This window comes from Hibiscus syriacus, unplaced genomic scaffold, assembly GCF_006381635.1.
Source record: "Hibiscus syriacus cultivar Baekdansim isolate YM2019G1 unplaced genomic scaffold, ASM638163v2 tig00112411_pilon, whole genome shotgun sequence".
Classification (NCBI taxonomy): Eukaryota; Viridiplantae; Streptophyta; class Magnoliopsida; order Malvales; family Malvaceae; genus Hibiscus; species Hibiscus syriacus.
In genome coordinates this window covers 494,075-502,076 of record NW_024063326.1, presented here as the reverse complement: position 1 = coordinate 502,076, position 8,002 = coordinate 494,075, and the positions used below count along the sequence as shown (strand labels likewise).

General features: G+C 37.4%; 1 non-coding gene across 1 annotated transcript; it reads left to right on the top strand.

Moving 5' to 3' along the window:
- Positions 1-1,747: 1,747 nt before the first annotated feature.
- On the top strand, positions 1,748-1,831 carry TRNAL-CAA. The gene has a single exon. It is a non-coding gene; the product is annotated as a tRNA-Leu (tRNA).
- The last annotated feature ends 6,171 nt before the right edge of the window (positions 1,832-8,002 follow it).

The window sequence follows — 8,002 nt, the reverse complement described above, 5'->3', positions numbered from 1 at the left end:
ATCTTAAAAAATAAAAATATTAAAATATTAAAAATACCAAAAACAAAAATCTTGACTACCTCTCTCCAATATGAATTTAATGTTATTTTTTGAACAAATTTTTAATTGAATATATAAATGAAAAACATTTTTTAAAATGTCTTTTTGGGACTTTTTGTATAAAGATTTTAATATTGTTCATGTTTTAGAGTACGAGTATTTAATTACACTACGATAAATTGATGTATTTTTCTCTATTATTTAAGTTATTAAAATGAAATATTTTTAAAAAATTATAAAATTCCATCTAAACGAATGTTCGGCCAAGATTTGGATACAACAAACGAACGAATATATCTAAGTTGAAAATGACAGTATTCCCTTTTAGATGTTGGTTCTTATACAAATGTATGTGGGTGTGGAAATATCTACTTCTCTATGTATGCTTCGTCTTAGTAGTCTAGATAAGAAAAAAGACTATACCAATTTATTACGATGTAATTGAATTACGTATTTAGAATAAAAAATAAAATACAAAACCACGAAAGGAAAAAATATTCTTTCTTGACTGAAAATATAAAATATTTTAATAATTATTAGTAACGTTTTTATTTTTAAAAGATTTAATGTAATGTTCTTATTTTAATGTAATAGAATATGAATGAGATTCTATTGATTGCTAAATAAGCTGCGGAGATAAATTGTGAAAAAGAGGTCGGAATGAAAGTGAAATGAAATGTTTAATTTCACGCGTCGATTACGTGCATGTCATGAAATCCGCGTCCCTAGGGATGGTAAAAAAAATTCAAACCGAATTAAACGGATCGGGTTCGGGGATGATAAACGGGGACGGGGAAAACTCATTTATTTTAAACGGGGACGGGGACGGGTTTGGTAATCCCCGCCCCGATTACCCGCCCCGATACCCGACCCGATAAATATTAAAAATAATTATATATATATATATATAATATTAATAAATTTAATTTAAATAAAAAATATATATTTAATTTAAATATATATATATATACTCGGCCCGATTCCCAGCCCAATACCGACCCAATACCCGACCCAATACCTGGCCCAATAATTGTTTGTGCTAAACGGGGATACCCATTTCCCCGCGATTTTTCCCGATTACCCGACGAGGATCCCCGTTTAAATCCCCGCGATTTTTTAAACGGGGACGGATACCGATTTTTTAAATGTGGACGGAAGGACCAATACTCGACCCGAACCCGGCCCGTTGCCATCCCTACGCGTCCCCTCCATCGAAACTCTCCCTTCACAAGAAAAGATTTCATTTTTCTTTTTCTTTTTTCAATGTTTATAGACCGATAAAAATATATATAGTGATTCTTTCAATAGAGAAACCGAAGAGAGAGAAAGCGCCTGCCGCTAAACTCGGCGGAGATTTTGGTGGTGCTGCCACCTTCGCCTCCCCCACTTTGTTATTTGGTAAACTACGCCGGACGGCCATTTTTTTTGCTTCTTTTTTTCAACCCTTATTTGACCAATGTTATTTGCTAAACTACGCCGAACGGCCATTGGTTCAAATTGTTACCCGGTTTTAGATTCAAGGTTCAAATGTCTTTTATTGTATAGAATCAATTTTGATTTAAGGACCTAGTCGAATCAAAATATCAAGTTCAAATACCTAATTGGACTAAAAAACCTTACATACCAATAAATTTTAAACCAAAAAAATTAGATTGAGGTAGAAAAATGTATATTTATATCTAATTTTACTGAATAAGTTAATCGAATTGTCAGGATGGCCGAGTGGTCTAAGGCGCCAGACTCAAGTTCTGGTCTTCGAAAGAGGGCGTGGGTTCAAATCCCACTTCTGACAGAGTTTTTAATCATTCTTTGCGATAAACAACAGCTGTTTATTTTATTATGGTAAACTACAAAAATGGTCATTAATGTTTGATAAATTCTTTTTTTTATTAAAATTTCAAAAATAATAAATTAATCACAATATTATCGATTTTTAACAAATCAATTGTCATTAATAATTGTTACTGCATAATGCTGATGTGGCTGGATGGTCAACATTAACACCTGATTAAAATGAAACTGTTTGAGTCATCTCTTTAAACCCCCTCATCCTTAAAAACCCTAATTTACCTCTTATCTTTTGCAACTCATCTTGACTTCTTCTTCCACGCAAAAATCAGTGACAACAAAAGCAGAATAAACACCTGCAAGTCCTCACGCGGTGACTTGAACTTCCAGCTCTTCTTCTTCTTTTTCCACTTACTTCATTTTCCTCTCTTCTTGTTCTTTCTTTCGTTACCCGGATATTAACAATGATCTTACTTTAATATAAAGGAAGAATATCATGAAGATTCAATAATTTTCACCTGATAGCTCTTTATATTGTTAACAAGGTATAAGCATTGACAATTTGGTAACAGTCTAGTATTCCCCTGCCCTAACTTTGTAATCTGTTAGCATAGATTCAACAGATACGAAGCTGGAAGAGCAATAGTCTGCATAGCCATAGATACTTTTCAAGTTCCAAGGTATTCTTTCGTTGATAGAACAATTCCACCCATGTTCCCCTTTGCCTCCGCTTCCACAAGCCATGAATTAAACGTTTCATACCACTTCATAATAAATAAAACAAAAGTTATTTAGTTTTCAAGGGAAAAATGTTTGTTGTTTAAACCACCTGTTGAAGAAAAAATATGATACCGATTCCTTTATGATGCAAAACTTTAGCTACAATTTCACTAATAAGATCATCAAGGGAATTGAAAATGGTCTTACTGTGACCACTAAATCCCGGGCCTTAGGGACATCCACAATTCATTTCAATTGCATATCAATAGATTGATATTAGGCAAAAACTGATCCTATTAAAATTAATTTGTTAGTTATGTGATTGAAAGTTACCTTGTAATTGTATCAGTTAGGCAGTTGAATTCATCGAAAGAAGCTTCTATAATCATAAAAACCGTCAACAACGACTATTGCAATGACACCTTTTGTGATTATCATCCTAACTTCAGAGTCATGTGGCAACGAGATGATGGAAACAATAGCAAAGTAACAGCACATAGTTCTTTCTCGACCAAATCCCATGTCGCTCATACCCTGCTCTTGGACCACACACACACATATAATTATACAAAGTTATTTGTCTGCTTAGTTTTTTCTATAAGATTAAGATTAAATACTAAATCTCGTACTTTGATGATGATGTAAAAGAACATGCATCATGTCACTTTCTCCAACTAATTCATGTAAATTGACTGTCGAAACTCACACTCCGCCTCAGCAAGTTGCAATAGCTTCTGATTTAACGGGGTTGACAACTTGCTTCCAAAAGGTTTGATGTTTAGTTATTTAACCTTGAAGATGCATTTCTTTAAGATTTTTTAATCATTTTAGTGATCAAGTTAAGCCGATCACACACACACACACTTGTGGGAGGAGGTCTCGTGCCTACCCGTAAAATATTAGTATTATTACTGTCCTCGAGCCATTAACGGACCCGATGTAAAACTTGTTTCCCTCTCCTGGTGTAGTTACGTCAGGCTTGAAGCGGTAGTTATATGTGATAAGCAGTTATCTCAACATTTACCTGTAGAGGATTTAGATGAAAACATCCAGGTGGTAGACGAGTTGGAAATTATTATACAGCCACAAAATGTTTTACACAGAAGAAGAAGCCAAGATATGATTATTCTGCTTTTATTGTCACTGATTTTACATAGAAGAAGAAGCCAAGATGAGTTGCAAAAGAAAAGGATAAAGTAAGTTTTTAAGGATTGAGGGGGTTTAAAAAGATGAGTCAAACAGTCCACCATTTTGACAGGGTGTTAAAGTTGACCGCCCAGTCACATCAACATTTTATTACTCTTAGTAACGTCCGTTAACGAACTATCGATTTATTATAAATCTAATCAATTTATTATTTTTAAAATTTTAATGAAAAAAACAAAAACTTCATCAAATATTAGTGACTATTTATGTAGTTTTCTCTTTGATTATTCTCAGTTACTAATTGTATTAGGATATTAAATAATAAATGAATGTTCATGGAAGTTGATAAAATTGTCAGGATGACAGAGTGGTCTAAACCGCCAGATTGACCTTTTGGTCCTCGAGAGAGGGCATATGATCAAATCTCACTTTATTTTGTTCACTGTCTAAGAAACGACACCGTTTTATGTTTTAACTCTCAAGGTTGATGGAAACATTACCACTTTATGTTCATTCTCCTCGTGAAAAAAGCGGTTTTTAGCGTTGGAACATAACTTTAAGGTACGTTTGGTTCACGGAATATAAGATTATAAGTAGGAATAAAAGATTACTAAAGAATAGAATTACTGAGTATTAGAGGAAAAGGCATACTGCATATTAAGCTTGCGACTTCTAGAAAGTCAATTAATGTTGAGCTGGTTAATTGATGAGCTGTAATTCTGTTATGGAACGGTTGTGGTTTGTTAGGCTTAACTGCTCCTATTAGAGTTGTTTTCTTGAATTCTCCTGCTGTATATAAGTATGTTGTACATATGTGATAGAAAATCAATAATATCTCAATATTCAAGTCTTGCATAATCCAATATGGTATCAATCGCCGATGGTCCTGGTTCTCTTTGCCTAGCTTCTGCTGTGTAACGATTGCAACAATGGAGTTTCCTGGCCAAAACTTGAAGACCTTCTCCCATAAGAAGGTCAACGTTATGCTCGATGAAATGAACTTCCTTCTTTGGAAGTAATAAGTTCTACTGACTGTTCGTAGCCATATGCTGGAATGACTGCTCACTGGTGCAGTTTCCACACCACCAGAAACAATTGTTGATGATAACGGTGTTGCTCAGATCAATGAAGAATATGAAGAATTTGTTGCACAAGACAGTGCCCTCGCCTCATGACTTATTTCCACCATTAGTGCCCCTCTTCTTCCTCAATTTGTTGGTATTGAATCTGCCTCAGCTGTTTGGAACACTGTGTTGCAATTCTTTTCTGCACGATCAACCACTGCGGTCATGAGCCTTCATTATAAGTTGCAGTCCTTGAAGAAAGGTGGTGATACTATGAGAGTCTATCTCACACGAGTTAAAGAAGTCTACGATGCCTTGGAGTCGTGTGGCAGCCCGGTTCCTCTTGTTGAACGCATTGCCAGTATACTAAAAGGGCTCCCACGCGAGTATCAGTCCTTTATAGCTGTTATTACTACCATGAAAGATACTTTCAATATTGATAGCGTTTATACCATGCTTCTTGATGCTGAAATACAGCTAGTTGGGTTTGATGAGCAAATCGAAGTCATACCAATGAGCGCGCATATTGCTCAGGGTGAAGAGCGTGGTGCTTCCTTCCCTAATAATCGTGCGGATTCGCGATCCAGTTATTCCACAAACTCTCGCGGTGCTGGTAGAGGTCGAGGCAAATCACGTTTTCAGTGTCAATTGTGTGGCAAGGTCGGCCATCTTGTAGATCGATGCTGGCACAGATTCGACAAGGATTTTTCTTGTGTTACATCTGAGAATCGGATCGTTTACAGTGGTGATTCATCTTCATCGTCTACCAACACGTGTAATTGTTGTGGCAAAAGACGTCCTAATTCCTCTGGGGTGGCTCAAGCTAATGTGATTAATTTTGCTCATGGCTCGGATAGGTGGGTGGTCGATTCTGGGGCAACATATCATGTTACCACAGAAGCTTCAAATATCCTGGAACCTTCTGAATTTAGTGGTCCAGGTAAATTAATTGTTGGTAATGGTATGCCTCTTAATGTTAATCTGGTTGGTAGATCTTCAGTTTCTTCAGCATCTAGAGTCCTTTTGCTTAATGATTTATTGCATGTACCTCAAATCACTAAGAACCTTCTTTCGGTCTCGAAGCTTGCTAAGGACAATGATGTTTACCTTGAATTTCATGCCAATCAGTGTTGTATCTGTGATGAGAAGACTGGTTGTTTGCTGCTTCAAGGTGAAGAGAGTGGTGGACTTTACTCGTTTGCGATTAATAATGATGCTCCTGCTGCTTGTATGGCTGAGGTGCATGCTACATATGTTAAAGATTCCGTCGATGAGTTGTGGCACATGCGTCTTGGACATCCGGCAGCTCCTATATTAGCTAGTTTGTCTAATGACCTTGGTTTCAAATTAAAATTTGATGTAAACAAAGCATGTACTGCTTGCTATATGGGCAAGAGCCACAAGTTTCCGTTTAATGAATCAAATACTGTTTTTTCTACTCCATTTGAACTTGTATTCACAGATCTGTGGGGACCTCCACATATGGCATCTAATGGTTTTCGATACTATGTCTCGTTTGTTGATGCATTCACTAGACATACTTGGCTCTATCTCCTGAAAAGCAAAGATGAGGCTGTTGTAGCATTTAATTTGTTTTAAAAGCTTGTTGATAGGCAGTTTGGTTACTCGATCATGGCAGTTCAGAGTAATTGGGGGGGGCGAGTTTCGCAGCTTGTCTCCTCTCTTGGCCAAGCAAGGCATTGTCCATCGGTTGAGTTGTCCACACACCTCCGAGCAAAATGGTGTAGTCGAACGAAAGCACCGTCACATTGTGGAGCTTGCACTCGTTTTACTTGCTCAATATGCCATGCCAATCAAGTATTGGTCTTATGCAGTTGTATCTGCAGTTCATTTGATTAACATGTTACCTACTAAGGTTCTTCAAGAGATGTCACCTTTTGAAAAGCTCATGCATAAAAAACATGACTATAGGATGATGAGAGTATTTGGCTGTCAATGTTTCCCTAACTTGAGACCATTTCTGAATCACAAACTTGCTTTTCGGTCAAGAGTATGTGTGTATCTTGCTGTCAGCCCACAACATAAAGGCTATCTATGTGTGGCCCCAGATGATCGAGTGTACACTTCTCGTCATGTAGTTTTTAACGAATTTGTGTTTCCTTTTTCAGGTGCTGATACTAATACTGATGCACATATCTTGAATACACCTTCCACGTTGTCACCATCGCTAAGTATAGTGGTAGATTCCAGACAGCCTTTGTTCCAGGACACACATCATTAAGTCTCCCAATCAATATCAAATGATGCAAGGAATGATGTTGAAATTTCTAATAATGCAGGCAATGGTAATGAAGTTTCGATGCCCTTGGAGTCTTCGCCCTTGGAGTCCTCTAGCAGTGCAGGTTCTCCTGCCGCGCATCAACATGAGAATTCTTTCTCTACTCAGCCTACTAATGATGATTATGATCCGCTCTCTAACCAGGACGATGTGATCAATGCTGAGCTAGACTTAGCACCTGAATAAACTGCTCCTGCTTCTAATGATGAGCCATGTGCACCTCAACGAATTCACCATATGATGACTCGCAGCCGATGTGGTGTGTTCAAACCAAAGGCATATGCTGCGACTTACGATGATTATGTCCCCAACTCAATACACGAGGCTTTTCAGATGGAACACTGGAAACAAGCAGCTTGTGATGAGTATGATGCTCTGTTAAGAAATAATACTTGGATTTTAACTACCTTGCCAGATGATCGAAGAATTGTTGGGTGCAAATGGCTGTTCAAAGTAAAGCACAATCCAGATGGCTCGGTGCAGCGTTATAAGGCACGTTTAGTAGCCAAGGGGTTCTCGCAAATACCTGGCTGTGATTTCAAAGAAACGTTCAGCCCTGTCATTCGGTTCTCGACCTTTAATGCAATCCTTGCAGTTGCAGTCAACAATGGCTGGACTCTAAGGCATGTAGACATTAATAATGCCTTTCTTAATGGGGATTTGCTCGAAGAAGTGTACATGCAGCAACCCCCCGGTTTCGAGAAAGTAAATGAACATGGTAAGCCGTTTGTTTGCAAACTTCAAAAGGCATTATACGGGTTGCAACAAGCACCCAGGAATTGGCACGATAAATTAAAACAAAATCTGGTACAAATGGATTTTATGGTGTCTCGTGCTGACCCCTCTTTATTTCACAAACGTTCACCTCAAGGTTTCATATACGTACTCGTATACGTCGATGACATTGTTATTACAGGAAGTTCGTTGACTGATGTGGAAGAAGTTG